The sequence below is a fragment of the Ranitomeya variabilis genome, chromosome 1 (assembly GCF_051348905.1).
Source record: "Ranitomeya variabilis isolate aRanVar5 chromosome 1, aRanVar5.hap1, whole genome shotgun sequence".
NCBI lineage: Eukaryota > Metazoa > Chordata > Amphibia > Anura > Dendrobatidae > Ranitomeya > Ranitomeya variabilis.
In genome coordinates, this window is record NC_135232.1 from 1134595059 (window position 1) to 1134610700 (window position 15642).

The following is a 15642-nucleotide window of genomic DNA, read 5'->3' on the forward strand; positions in this document are numbered from 1 at the left end:
AGGTCCAGAACCTATATAGGGATGTTAGAGCAGACAAGGTGATGTTGGCTCTGCCTAGGGGTCTCCACTCCCCTATGCAGATCCTACATCACCCTGTCTGCCCTAACGTCCCTTTATAGCCTATTGCCTAGTGTTGGGTTCCATTCCCTTACCCTTCGTGTTGCACTTAGTCTTTCCTACACTACGTGACCCCCACACTCTCGGCCCTCTCTTGATTGTGCCTGTTTGTGACCTTGGGTTTGATGGATCATGAAGCAGGGCAGCCATAATGTCCTCTGGAGTCCATTCACCTCAACCTCCCCCTGACTTTGTGCACGGGTGCACTTGTGCAAATTTTTTCAAAGTACAATTTTTCTAAGTGTGAGGGCAGTTAAACATGGCATGAATTTAATACTCATCTCTCTATTTTTCATACAAGAATATACTTCATTCATCGATTGCTTTCATTTTTTTAAAGTCTGAACCTTCATTTCAATCTGTGCATCATATATTAAGCATATATACTTTATTCATCTGCTGAGTTTAATCATTGAGGCTGGAAGGTCATCGCACTTACTTTAACAGTTTATGATCCATGTTGAGCTGAAAGATTATGTGTTTGTCCATGTAGTTTATTGTCTCATGCTGTCTTAAGCTAGTTGTTTGATTGCTAACAATTTAAATTTGTGTTAGATCTAAGCACAAACTTCCTTATATATTAAGACCTAGCCAATGGGAAGGCACTTTGTGCAACGGTGCACTTGTGCAATTTTTCCAAGTGCCAGGGCAGTTAAACATGGTACATGGACAGGGCAGGAGACAGGTAAGACATGCAAAACACAAACTTCCTTCTAGGTTATCTGATTTGCAAAGTGTATTCACTATAAATAATTGTGCCATTTATCTTCTAGCTGCTGCAAACACTCACACCTACCATCTTTTCACAAACTCTGGACATTTTATCCATATCAACCCCTAGCTCCTATCTGCCTCTATGTACAGCTCTCCTGCTCTCCATACAACACAAGAGATGCTATAATAAATCGCTCAGCTATCTGCTCACTCTCTATCCTCCTCCTAGTTGCAGGAGATATCTCTGCTAATCCCGGCCACTCTTGTATAAGACTAACTCCTTCCCTGCTACACTCTGAAACCCTGCTATTCTCATTAATATTTCTTACATGCCTTCTGTCTCTTCTAATTGTGCCCTTTGGAACTCATGGTCAGCGTATAACAAACTCTCCTACATCCATGATTTTTTTCCTTTCAAATTTCCTTAACCTTCTGGCTCTTACTGAAACCTGGATCCATGAGTTGGACACTACCGTCGCTGAGGATCTGTCATATGGTGGCCTACATTTTTCTCATACCCCGAGACCTGACAACACACCAGGTGGAGATTTTGCTCATTTCAACAAAATGTACTTTTTGGGTCATCCCCCTGAGAGTCACCCTCTCTCTGGTCTTTGGATAGGATGAAATGGCGTTTTTTCAGTTGAGCTTTTATTAGCACTGACATTAACATTAACATTGACACCTAACCTAAGTACACATCGAACACCAATCCTATTCCACCTTCCTCCTTGACCTTGTTATTTCCCACTCATGTTGTATGCAGCCTTCTCCTCTTGAAACTTGCTGTTTCACAGCCTTAGGCCCACACCTGCCGGTCACCTGACACTAAATGATCAATCACTATTTATTTTTATTTTGGCGCCTGCTGTTCTGAGATGTGTGGGCGCTCGGAGCAGCGGGGGAATGGGGAGAAAATGTGAGTTTTTTTTTCATGGGAGTGCATTATACAATATAGAGTCTGCCTATGGGGAGTGCATTATACAATATAGAGTCCTCCTATGGGTAAGGAGTGCAACAACAGAGAGGATGATAATAACATGTTAGAACCCACTTGGTGTGAACCCAGAGGTATGCAGCTGAGTAGCTCAACATCGGAGAAGGAAGGCAAAGAAGTTATATATATATATATATATATATATATATATATATATATATATATATATATCTGGTAGTCTGTAGGGAAAGTGAGTCAGTTCCAGGCAGGACCAGTCAGGAGACGGACTGGACCAGTCTGAGGAGAGAAGGTTTGTGGAGCTGTGTAGTCGCAGTACTCCAGCTCCTGGAAAGAGACATTGAGAAAGCCGAATACATTGCAGAGAGTGTGCAGGAGAGCAAAGCACAGGAGAGAATACCAGGGGGAGACCAGCGCCGAGCAGGCTGCCTCCTTCTGAGGCGCAGAGACCGGTAGCCGGGACACCAAGGGTGTAAGGACCTCTATGGCTTACATCAGAGACCGGCAGGACAGCTGAACTCTATGTTACCTGCCCAACCTAATACCCAGGAGGCACGGTGGTACCCCTCAGAGGCCGGGGCATGCTAGAGTCCCTATAAACAGCCTCAAGCCACCAGTCATACGGGTTATGTCCTATACTACCCGGGGGACAGAGAGAGATAACATCTTTGAGGACCTTTTGTGGAGCTTTAAGCCGTAAGGAACTACACCACCACGGCGCTAGAGGAAGGCTTTTGATTTCCACCTGGGTAAGGGGACTCCTAACTTGCCTTCAAGTCGGCCAGATCCTGTCTGCCCTGTGATCTGGTGCTCTGGACTGCGGATGCTGAAGTCTTCAGTAAACCAAGGTAAAGAAACTGCAAACCTGTGTCCTCAATCTTTACTAAACTCCTCACCATCTTTCATCTACACACCGGGAGCCCTGGGGACATACTTCACCTGTGGGAAGTTATACCATCTAGCTGCCATAACATCACCCCAGAGGACCCCTTAAAGCAGCGTCGGTCCCCACTGACCGAATACCACAATTGGCATCACAAACACAAACTTTATTCCCTTTAAAGACCTTTCCCTTTTACATGAGCACCCAGGGCCACGGACCGGGTTGCAGCCACCGTGACATCCCCCTGTGAACCGCAGGACCATGTACCGAGTACCCCACGGCCCTGGCGGGTGACTCATATACAAGGGTGCATTTCACCACTGACACATGGACGATCAAAAATGGGCAGGGGCATTACATCTCACTGAATTACTGGGCACTGGGTGACTCTGGTGGCTGTAGGGGCAGGTAGTGAAGGGGTTGCTCCACAAGTATTTGAGTCCCCAAGGCTTGCGAGACAAACCTCTGTATCTAACACTTCCACTGCTTCTACCTCCTCCATCTCCTCTAGGGCCTCCTCCTGTGCCCTCAAACTTTCCCTAATCAGACACGCATACCATCAGTGTAGATAGAATCCCCCCATCTCCGTACCATGCAGCCATGTCTCACCGCAATCATGCAGTGTTCAAATTAATGTGCCTTGAAGATCACAGTCACACAGCTTGAGTTGTGGACAGCTATCCAGACCGAGTTAGAGCAATGGCTCTCTTCACTGAATCTGGAGCCAGCAAAAGATCGTGTGTGATAATGGTGCAAACCTGGTGTCTTCACACATGTGCCCTGCATGGCTCACATCCTCAACCTGGTGGCACAGCAATTTCTCTGCAACCATCCAAGCCTGGATGTACTGCTGCAGAAAGCAAGGTCTCTGTATGCTCACTTCTGCCAATTCCACCCCCAAGGCCATCAACTTGCATTGCTACAGAAGTCTTTCAGCCTATTGGTAAACAGTTTGATTTGCAATGTTCTGACATTCTACTCTGCACACGTTGTAGTGGCTGTGGCAGCAGCGACAAACCCTGATTCAGTATGTCCTTTTGCATAGCCTTAGCCAATGCAGTCCGGATGTGGTGAAAATCACGCTTGTGGAGTGAGGACAGATAAAGGACCTCTGCACCCTTCTACACAGTTTTGAATTGTCTGCGTGAGGAGGTGGTGGTCCCAGAGGAAGAGGTGGTAGCAGAGGAGGATGCGGATAACAATATCTCTAATTTCCAGACTGTTGTCGCACAGGCCGGTGTCATGGGAGGGTGACTTACAGTGATCAAGGAGGGCTTAAGGTACCAAACAAACTGTTAGTGAAGGTGCAGGAGCCAAGGAACAGATGAAGGAGGATGAGGTGGTGGACACGCAACTGTCAGGAGATGAAGAGGATAATGATCGCCTCTCTGTTGTCCATGGTTGGTGGGAGGGGACCAAAGAAGCAACCATGAGTGTTACCCCACCACCAACACACCATGGACTTGGACCTCATGGAAGCACCCAACACATGAGCGCCTTCTTGCTGCACTATCTTCAACATGATGCACGTATTCTTAGGGTTAGTAATACTGCTGACTACTGGGTTGCTACACTGTTAGATCCATGGTGCAAGAGTAAATTTAGGCAGATGTTTCCCACCCTGGAAAGGGATGCGTGCATGCTGGAGTATCGAAACACACTTGTAGACAATCTTAAGAGTGGTTTTCCCCAAGACAACAGTGATGCGCACATTGTGCATCCCAGTTGTAGAAGCCCAACCCCGGGAACATCAAGGTATCATCACAAAAACTTGGCCTGAAAACATCAAAAGTGGCAACAATTTTGTGCAACTTCAAGCTGCATCAAAATTCTGTGACGTTTTAAAGCAACTCAGCCCAGAATTCTGATTAAATTGCTTTGATAGTTTACAAAGCATGAAAAATCTATTAGTATTTTTTGTTGTTAAACAAGCTGTTGGTTACTACCGGTTTTACCATATAATGAGGGTACTTTGACATTGCTGAGGCAATTGCATTTGCAATAAAAAACTTTAAAGACATTCAACTAAGTCCTTGAAGACCACATTTAGGTCGTGGTTGGAGGGTAGGTCATGAACAAGGATGTATTATGATGCAGTACAGCCTTTGAATTGTGTGGAGCCATTATACAACATCCAGTAGAGTCTGTGGGCTCATGCTGTTCCTCTGTATAGCTCTGTATCGGCAGCACACAATCCATCAGATGCCATATTATAGAGCATTCTCCCCTATAAATATTGGAAGGAACTTATAATGACTTAGTGTCAGGTCTCTAGTACAAAAATATCCTCTACATCTGGCAGTTGAACAAAAGTTTTTTTCTTTTTTCTGTCCTAGCCTCCCAAGTGGTCAGGGCTTATGTCAATTCCTTGGGTTGACCCAACATATTTCTGTAATGTTCCACTACATGATCAGCTAAACGCCAGTAATTATTAACAAAAAACTGAAAAGGAAAAATTACTATTTGCTTTCCATTCTACCAGGAGGTTGTGAGATTGTCCCAATGTGGATATGAGTTAGTGGCGCCTGAGGAAAATGACATGACACCTCATCTAACAAATTAAATGGTTCTAAGCAATTAAAATGAAGCACTCAGCCTTGGTGTAATAAACTGGAGACCATTAGCATTCAGAGCATTCTTGACTTCATTGTTTTTTACTGTGCCATAAATATAGGCACAGCTTGAAAAGCCAGCAGGCAAAATCCACAGAAAAAAGTCTCGTAATATCTGTTATTAAAACATTTGAAAAGTCTTTACTTGAACAAATATTTTTTTTTTAAATAAGGCTTGGTCCTCAATTCTTCGCTTTTAGGATCACAGTGGGTGATGGAACGTTGTATGCATTTGCTTCTGAAAAAAAAATAGAATTAAATTCCGGAGTTTTGCTCATTTACTAAAGTGTCTGAATTTCGAGAGGAAATCAGAACGGTAATTAGCATAGTTTACAAGTAACATTGCCGACAATGAGGGCATGTCAGATAAATGCTTAGAATGCAAATAGATACCCTTCAGGGCCGAGAACCACAGAGAAGAAGGAAGCGTTTTCAGAAGCTGGTGAGTTCTTAAGGTCTTTTTTAGGGCACCTAAACTTTTACGTAGCACAAAATGACAATAAATAGGGCAATAATAATGACTCTAAAAAATAATATAAAGACCATCTGAAACAGTATAAAAAAGTCTGTAATGAATATGAAAATGAGACGCTAAACTTCCAATCAGAAATAGGGCTGTTGCTTTCTCGAAGAAGAGGTCTGCTGAAGAGCTTTCATTGTATCCAGATTGCTAAGCACCCGTTCTAAATTGTGACATTCTCCGTTTCCCATATCAGCCTTGTTTTAAAGGGGTTGGAAAGGATTAACATATTCTAGACCTTAGGATAGATCATAAATTTTAGATTGATGAGATTCTAGCAGTGGTCAGTTATTAACCATATGTAGAGCCGTAACAGCATGGCGACATACATTGAGTATTGGTTGTTTCAGGAAGGTCAGCTCCCGTTCACTTCAGAACGAGCTGAGCTGCAGAACGCTGGAAAGATCATCACACATTGTACTGTTACATCCATTCTCTGCAAAAGCTGATAACTTATTGGATGGGAGTCATGAGTCTTGTAATTAGGATATCAATATTACAGTCCTGGACGACCCAATTAACGGCATGAGAATGAGAATAGCATGAGTCCGTCTCATTCATCCTAGCTCTATTGAATGAGAATACCATGGCTGTGTTGCTTAGCCTTGCCACTACATGTTGCATTATTCTTTTTTTTTTTTATCTGGTACTTGTAGTCAATCCTCCTAGTTTTGACCCACGTGCCATTTTCTGATTAAATCATCTCATCATTTTCTGGTTTATAGCATCTTCATGGCTCGACAGTCTGTGATGACTCCATATGTTATCCATGGCTGTTCTTGGCTTTGCTTCATTTACAACTGTTCTTAGCAAAGCGTACAATACAAATTGTTGAATATTTTGGTGCCACGACCTAAAAATTCTGTGCCATGTGGAAACAACTTCCTTCAGGCTGGCAGGTCTAATTGTGGAATGGTGGTTTTCTTTCTTGGTTGACAAAGAATTTGGGGGACAGAAATATCACTAAGAGATCAATCTGTCCCCATACAGTATCATGTTATCAGCAGCTTATCTGCAGTTTACACAGGTCTGCCGCTGTGTGTGTATATATATATATATATATATATATATATATATATATATATATATATATATATATATATATACACACACACACAGTGGTATAACCTATGTAACACACATAGAGCAGTCACAGTTTCACCTACACACGTGGTCAAAATTGTTGGTTCCCCTCGTTTAATGACAGAAGAACCCACAATGGTCACAGAAATAACTGGAATCTGACAAAAGTAATAATAAATAAAAGATCTATGAGAATGAATAAATGAAAGTCAGACATTGCTTTTCCACAATGCTTCCACAGAATTTTTACATAAATAAAACTCATGAAAAAGGCCTGGACAGAAATGACGGTAGCCCTGAAAATAATGTAACAAAAGGGACATGTTAGATCGCGGTGTGTCCACTAACTATCATCATCACAGGTGTCTACAGTCTTGGAATCAGTGAGTGGCCGGTATATAGGGCTGCAGATACTCACTGGGCTGTGTGGTGACATGATGTGTATCACACTCAACATGGTCCAGAGGACCAGAAGGAAAGAGTTGTCTCAGCAGATTAGAAAGAAAATTATAGACAAACATATTAAAGGTAAAAGTTACAAGACCATCTCCAAGCAGCTTGATATTCCTGTGACTACAGTTGCACATATTATTCAGAAATTCCGCAGAATTATTCCGCACTCGCCACAGCTAAACAAACCTACTTCTCATCTCTCATATCCTCCCTGTCTCACAACCCTAAACAGTTATTCAACACCTTCAATTCTCTCCTCCGTCCCCCAGCACCTCCTCCCTCCTCACTTATCTCTGCTGAAGACTTTGCCTCATTCTTCAAGCAGAAGATTGATAACATCAGAGACAGTTTTGGTCAACAAGCCCCAGAGCCCTTCCTCCCAACTTCCCTACCCTCCACCTCCAAAACCAACTACTCCACCATTACAGAAGATCAACTCGCCACTCTACTCTCAAGATCGCATCTCACCACCTGTGCACTTGACCCGCTCCCAACCCACCTCATCCCAAACCTCACCACAATCTTCATCCCAACCCTAACCCATCTCTTCAACCTATCACTAACAACTGGTGTTTTCCCCTCAAGCTTTAAACATGCCTCCATCACACCTATCCTCAAAAAGCCCTCTCTTGACCCATCCTCTGTATCTAGCTATCGCCCTATATCACTTCTCCCCTATGCCTCAAAACTACTGGAACAACACGTCTACCTTGAACTGTCCTCCCATCTCTCTTCTTGCTCCCTCTTTGACCGCTTACAATCTGGCTTCCGGTCACACCATTCCACTGAAACTGCCCTAACTAAGGTCACCACTGACCTTTTAACCGCCAAGAGCAAGCGACACTACTCTGTTCTCCTCCTCCTCGACCTGTCGGCTGCCTTTGACACAGTGGACCATTCCCTATTATTACAGACCCTCTCATCCCTTGGCATCACAGACTTGGCCCTATCCTGGATCTCATCATACCTAACAGACCGGACATTCAGCGTCTCCCACTCACACACCACCTCCTCACCTCGCCCCCTCTCTGTCGGAGTCCCACAAGGTTCAGTCCTTGGGCCCCTGCTCTTCTCCATTTACACCTTTGGCCTGGGACAGCTCATAGAATCTCATGGCTTTCAGTATCACCTCTATGCTGATGACACACAGATCTACATCTCTGGACCAGATATCACCTCCCTACTAACCAGAATCCCTCAATGTCTGTCCACTATTTCATCCTTCTTCTCCGCTAAATTTCTGAAACTTAACATGGACAAAACAGAATTCATCATCTTTCCCCCATCTCACGTGACCCCCCCAACGAACCTATCCATTACAGTAAATGGCTGCCCACTCTCCCCAGTCCCACAAGCTCGCTGCCTCGGGGTTATCCTTGACGCTGATCTCTCCTTCAAACCACATATCCAAGCCCTTTCCACTTCCTGCCGACTTCAACTCAAAAATATTGCACGAATCCGTTCATTCCTCAACCAAGAATCTGCAAAAACCCTAGTCCATGCCCTCATCATCTCTCGTCTTGACTACTGCAACCTCCTGCTCTGTGGCCTCCCCTCAAACACTCTCGCACCCCTCCAATCTATTCTAAACTCTGCTGCCCGACTAATCCACCTGTCCCCCCGCTATTCTCCGGCCTCTCCCCTCTGTCAATCCCTTCACTGGCTCCCCATTGCCCAGAGACTCCAGTACAAAACCCTAACCATGACGTACAAAGCCATCCACAACCTGTCTCCTCCTTACATCTGTGACCTCATCTCCCGGTACTTTCCTACACGCAACCTCCGATCCTCACAAGATCTCCTTCTCTACTCCCCTCTTATCTCCTCTTCCCACAATCGTATACAAGATTTCTCTCGCGTATCACCCCTACTCTGGAACCCTCTGCCACAACACATCAGACTCTCGCCCACCATCGAAACCTTCAAAAAGAGTCTGAAGACCCACCTCTTCCGACAAGCCTACAACCTGCAGTAACCACCGATCAACCAACCGCTGCACGATCAGCTCTATCCTCACCTACTGTATTCTCACCCATCCCTTGTAGATTGTGAGCCCTCGCGGGCAGGGTCCTCACTCCTCCTGTACCAGTTATGACTTGTATTGTTCAAGATTATTGTACTTGTTTTTATTATGTATACCCCTCCTCACTTGTAAAGCGCCATGGAATAAATGGCGCTATAACAATAAATAATAATAATAATAAATGTAAGATCCATGGGACTGTAGCCGACCTCCATGGACGTGGACGCAGGAGGAACATTGATGACAAATCAGAGACAGATAATACGAATGGTAACTAGTGTTGAGCATTCCGATAACGCAAGTATCGGGTATCGGCCGATACTTGCGGTATCGGAATTCCGATACCGAGATCCGATACTTTTGTGGTATCGGGAATCGGTATCAGGATTAATATCAATGTGTAAAAGAAAGAATTAAAATAAAAAATAGGGATATACTCACCTCTCCGGCGGCCCCTGGACTTTACCGCCATAACCGGGAGCCGTTGTACCTAAGAATGCGCGCTTGAAGGGCCTTAGATGATGTCACGGCGCTCTGATTGGTCCGTAGCGGTCGCGTGACCGCTACGCGACCAATCACAAAGCCGTGACGTCACCTAAGGTCTTTCAAGCGCTTGAAAGACCTTAGGTGATGTCACGGCTTTGTGATTAGTCGCGTAGCGGTCACGCGACCGCTACGCGACCAATCAGAAGCTGCGGATGTCTTCTAAGATATTTCAAGCGCTTGAAAGACCTTAGGTGACGTCACGGCTTTGTGATTGGTCGCGTAGCGGTCACGCGACCGCTACAGACCAATCAGAGCGCCGTGACGTCATCTAAGGCCCTTCAAGCGCGCATTCTTAGGTACAACGGCTCCCGGTTACGGCGGTAAAGTCCAGGGCGCGTCAGAGGGTGAGTATATCCCAATTTTTTATTTTAATTCTTTCTTTTACACATTGATATGGATCCCAGGGCCTGACGGAGAGTTTCCTCTCCTTCAGACCCTGGGAACCATACAGGATACCGTCCGATACTTGGTGTCCCATTGACTTGTATTGGTATCGGGTATCGGTATCGGATTAGATCCGATACTTTGCCGGTATCGGCCGATACCTTCCGATACCGATACTTTCAAGTATCGGACGGTATCGCTCAACACTAATGGTAACAAAAGAGCCCAGAAAAACATCTAAAGAGTAGTGTTGAGCGATACCTTCGGATAGTATCGGCCGATACCCAAAAAATATTGGATATCGCCGATACCGATACCCGATACCAATACAAGTCAATGGGACTCAAGTATCGGCAGGTATCCTGGATGGTTCCCAGGGTCTGAAGGAGAGGAAACTCTCCTTCAGGCCCTGGGATCCATATTAATGTAAAAAATAAAGAATTAAAATAATAAATATGGATATACTCACCTCTCCGGCGGCCCCTGGACCTTACCGCTGTTAACCGGCAACCTCCGTTCCTAAGAATGAGTGCATGAAGGGCCTTCGATGACATCACGGCTTCTGATTGGTCGCGTGGCCGCTCATTTGACCGCTCACGCGACCAATCACAAGCCGCGATGTCATCGCAGGTCCTAAACTCCTCATTCTTAGGAACGGAGGCTGCCGGTTACAGCTGTAAGGTTCAGGGGCCGCCGGAGAGGTGAGTATATGGATATACTCACCTCTCCGGCGGCCCCTGGACCTTACCGATGTAACCGGCAGCCTCCGTTCCTAAGAATGAGCGCGTGAAGGACCTGCGATGACGTCGCGGCTTGTGATTGGTCGCGTGAGCGATCACATGAGTGGTCACGTGACCAATCAGAAACCGCGACGTCATCGAAGGCCCTTCACATGCTCATTCTTAGGAACGGAGGCTGCCGGTTACATTGGTAAGGTCCAGGGGCCGCCGGAGAGGTGAGTATATCCATATTTTTTATTTTAATTCTTTATTTTTTACATGAAGATGGATCCGATTCCGATTTCCGATATCACAAAAGTATCGGAACTCGGTATCGGAATTCCGATACCGCAAGTATCGGCCGATACCCGATACTTACGGTATCGGAATGCTCAACACTACTAAAGAGATAAAGAGATTAAAGGTGAACTTCAAGCTCAAGGAACATCAGTGTCAGATCGCACCATCCATCGTTGTATGAGCCAAAGTGGACTTCATGGGAGACGACCAAGGAGGACACCAATGTTGAAAAAAAAAATCATAAAAAAGCCAGACTGGAATTTGCCAAACTACATGTTGACAAGCCACAAAGCTTCCGGGAGAATATCTTATGGAGAGATGAGACAAAAATGGAACTTTTTGGCAAAGCACATCAGATCTATGTTCACAGACAGAAAAATGAAGCATATCAAGAAATCAACACTGTCCCTACTGAGAAACATGGAGGAGGCTCTGTTATGTTCTGGGGCTGCTTTGCTGCATCTGGCACAGGGTCGTCTAGAATCTGTGCAGGGTACAATGAAATCTCAAGACTATCACGGGATTCTATAGAGAAATGTGCTGCCCAGTGTCAGAAAGCTTGGTCTCAGCCGCAGGTCATGGGTCTTGCAACAGGATAATGACCAAAAACACACAGCTAAAAACACCCAAGAATGGCTAAGAGGAAAGCATTGGACTATTCTGAAGTGGCCTTCTATGAGCCCTGACCTATATCCTATTGAGCATCTTTGGAAAGAGCTGAAAATGCCGTTTGCTCTTGAGGAGTGGGCCAAAATACCTGTTGAGAGGTGCAGAAGTCTCATTGACAGTTCAAGAATCATTCGATTGTATTAACCGTCTCAAAAGGTTGTGCAACAAAATATTAAGTTAAAGGAACCATCATTTCTGTCCAGGCCTATTTCATAAGTTTTGCTTTTTAAAAAATTCAGTGGAAGCATGGTTGAAAAGCAATGTCTGACTTTCATTTGTTCATTGTCATAGATTGTTTATTATTACTCAAGTTATTTCTGTGACCATTGTGTGTTTTTCAGTCATTAAACGAGGGGTACCAACAATTTTGACCACGTGTGTAGCTGGCTTTGAGGTTTTGCTGTACTAGGCCTATAATGTAAGAGGTTCGATACTTGGGTCGTTAGCAAAAAATTGAATCATGCAGTTATCTAAGGGAACTTAAAACCTGATGCCTTATATATAAAATGTCAGAAATGTTACAAGTAGAGATGATCGAAATCTTTTGAAATTAAAGTTCAATTTTTTTTTACCAAAATCTTAATTTGCAGCAAATTAATTTGACATAAATCACAATACTGCAAGCCGCCAACTGTCTTAAAAATATATGTTCCACGATAAGGACTCCTAGGATTTAATACAGTCCTGTTTAAGCTCTTTAACACAAATGTGGAAACAATATTAAAAAAAGGGGAGAAAATCTGAGTGTGGAAATTATTGCCGATAGGTTTAACCTTTAGTGTGGGTAAAATTTTGGAGTGTTTTCTAAGAGATGCTATCCTGGAGTATGTCATTAAAAATAACCTCATGACCCAGCATCAACATGGCTTTAAGAGGCATCCGTTCTGTCAAACTAATCTTATCAGCTTCCATAAGGAGGTAAGCTTCAGATTGGACAGGGGAACACAGTGGATGTTATCTCCATGGACTTTTCAATGCCATTTGATATGGTGCCACACAAAAGGGTGATACAGAAAATGAGAGTAACGGAACTAGAGGAAAATATCTGTAAGTGAGTTAACAACTGGATCAGTGATAGGAAACAAAGGCTGGTTATTAATGGAACACATTCAGAATGGGCCATAATTGACAGTGGAGCACTACAGGGGTCAGTATTGGACCCTCTTCCCTTTAACGTTATTGAATGACCTTCTTGTGGGTTTACAGACCTATCCATAAATTTCAATGGCTGCCCAGTCTCCCAGATGCCGCAAGCTCGCTGTCTTGGGGTAAATCTTGACACTGATCTCTCCTTCAAACCACATATTCAAGCCCCTTCCACTTCCTGCTGACTCCAACTCAAAATTGTTTCCTGGATCCGCACATTCCTCAACCAATAATCGGCAAAAGCACTGCCCTCATAATCTCCTGCAACCTCCTACTTTTTGGCCTCACTTCTAACAGTCTTGCTCCCCTCCAAACTATCCTAAACTCTGCTGCCTGACTAATCCACTAACTACTCTGCTATTCCCCGGTCTCTCTCCTCTGTCAATCCCTTCACTGGCTCCCCATTACCCAGAGACTCCAGTTCAAAACCCTAGCCATGACATACAAAGCCATCCATAGTCTGTGTCCTCCATACATCTGTGACCTCGTCTCCCGGTACTTTCCTGCACGCAACCTCCGATCCTCACAAGATCTCCTTCTCTACTCCCCTCTTATATCCTCTTCCCACAATCGAATACAAGATTTTTCCCATGTATCCCCCCTACTCTGGAACTCTGTACCCCAACATATCAGACTCTCGCCTACCGTGGAAACCTTCAAAAGGAACCTGAAGAGTCACCTTTTCTGACATGGAACAAATGGTGCTATAATAATAAATAATAATAATAATAATAATAATTTTTATTTATGTAGCGCCAACATATTCCGCAGCGCTTTACAACTTATAGAGGGGACTTGTACAGACAATAGACATTGCAGCATAACAGAAATCACAGTTCAAAATAGATACCAGGAGGAATGAGGGCCCTGCTCGCAAGCTTACAAACTATGAGGAAAAGGGGAGACACGAGAGGTGGATGGTAACAATTGCTTTAGTTATTGCGACCAGCCATAGTGTAAGGCTCGGGTGTTCATGTAAAGCTGCATGAACCAGTTATCAGCCTAAGTATGTAGCAGTACAGACACAGAGGGCTATTAACTGTATAAAGTGTATGAGAACATGATGCAAGGAACCTGATTATGTTTTTTTTTTTTTTTTTTCTATTTTTAATAGGCCACACAGGGATAGTTAGGTTAATGCATTGAGGCGGTAGGCCAGTCTGAACAAATAGAGAATCAAAGGGTTACCTTAAGCGAATTGGACATACCCATATTAAATTGTATAACTATAAGTAGCAAATACATAAAATGTCCTTGGTTATGGAAAAATGCGTATATGTTCAACGCTATAAACTTTCAATCATATAAAAAAATTGCGTATACTGAACAATTTATAAATATAATTTTATTAGAAAAGTTCAAACATGAGGAGAACCAACTTCCTCAAAAACACAAAACATATCTAAAAACCTAATTGCCACATGTGTGTTCTAATGGTGAGCCAGCAGATAAAAAAGTGGCACCACTCTGAGTATAAATCTATCACAAAAGAGTGTACTAATTACACTGCAGCACTATATATTTAGATGCATGATCAATTGTCCGATACATGACACTAGGGGTGAAATTAACACCTTGTAAACCAACTATCAGAAAAGTTGAAATCAGAATCACTAAGTCCGTATGCGATCAAATGCAAATTCAGTCAGAAATGCTGCAGCAAACAAGTATATCAGATAATAAAACATTACATTACCAGAGATGCTCAGAGAGTGGTGCCACTACCCCAACGCGCGTTTCGGCAGCGTGCCTTCGTCAGGGGAAGTCTGACGAAGGCACGCTGCCGAAACGCGCGTTGGGGTAGTGGCACCACTCTCTGAGCATCTCTGGTAATGTAATGTTTTATTATCTGATATACTTGTTTGCTGCAGCATTTCTGACTGAATTTGCATTTGATCGCATACGGACTTAGTGATTCTGATTTCAACTTTTCTGATAGTTGGTTTACAAGGTGTTAATTTCACCCCTAGTGTCATGTATCGGACAATTGATCATGCATCTAAATATATAGTGCTGCAGTGTAATTAGTACACTCTTTTGTGATAGATTTATACTCAGAGTGGTGCCACTTTTTTATCTGCTGGCTCACCATTAGAACACACATGTGGCAATTAGGTTTTTAGATATGTTTTGTGTTTTTGAGGAAGTTGGTTCTCCTCATGTTTGAACTTTTCTAATAAAATTATATTTATAAATTGTTCAGTCTGAACAAATGCGTTTTTAGGGCACGCTTAAAACTGTGGGGATTGGGGATTAATCGTATTAACCTAGGTAGTGCATTCCAAAGAATCGGCGCAGCACGTGTAAAGTCTTGGAGACGGGAATGGGAGGTTCTGATTATTGAGGATGTTAACCTGAGGTCATTAGCGGAGCGGAGGGCACGGGTAGGGTGGTAGACTGAGACCAGAGAGGAGATGTAGGGTGGTGCTGAGCCATGGAGTGCTTTGTGGATGAGGGTAGTAATTTTGTACTGGATTCTGGAGTGGATGGGTAGCCAGTGTAATGACTGGCACAAGGT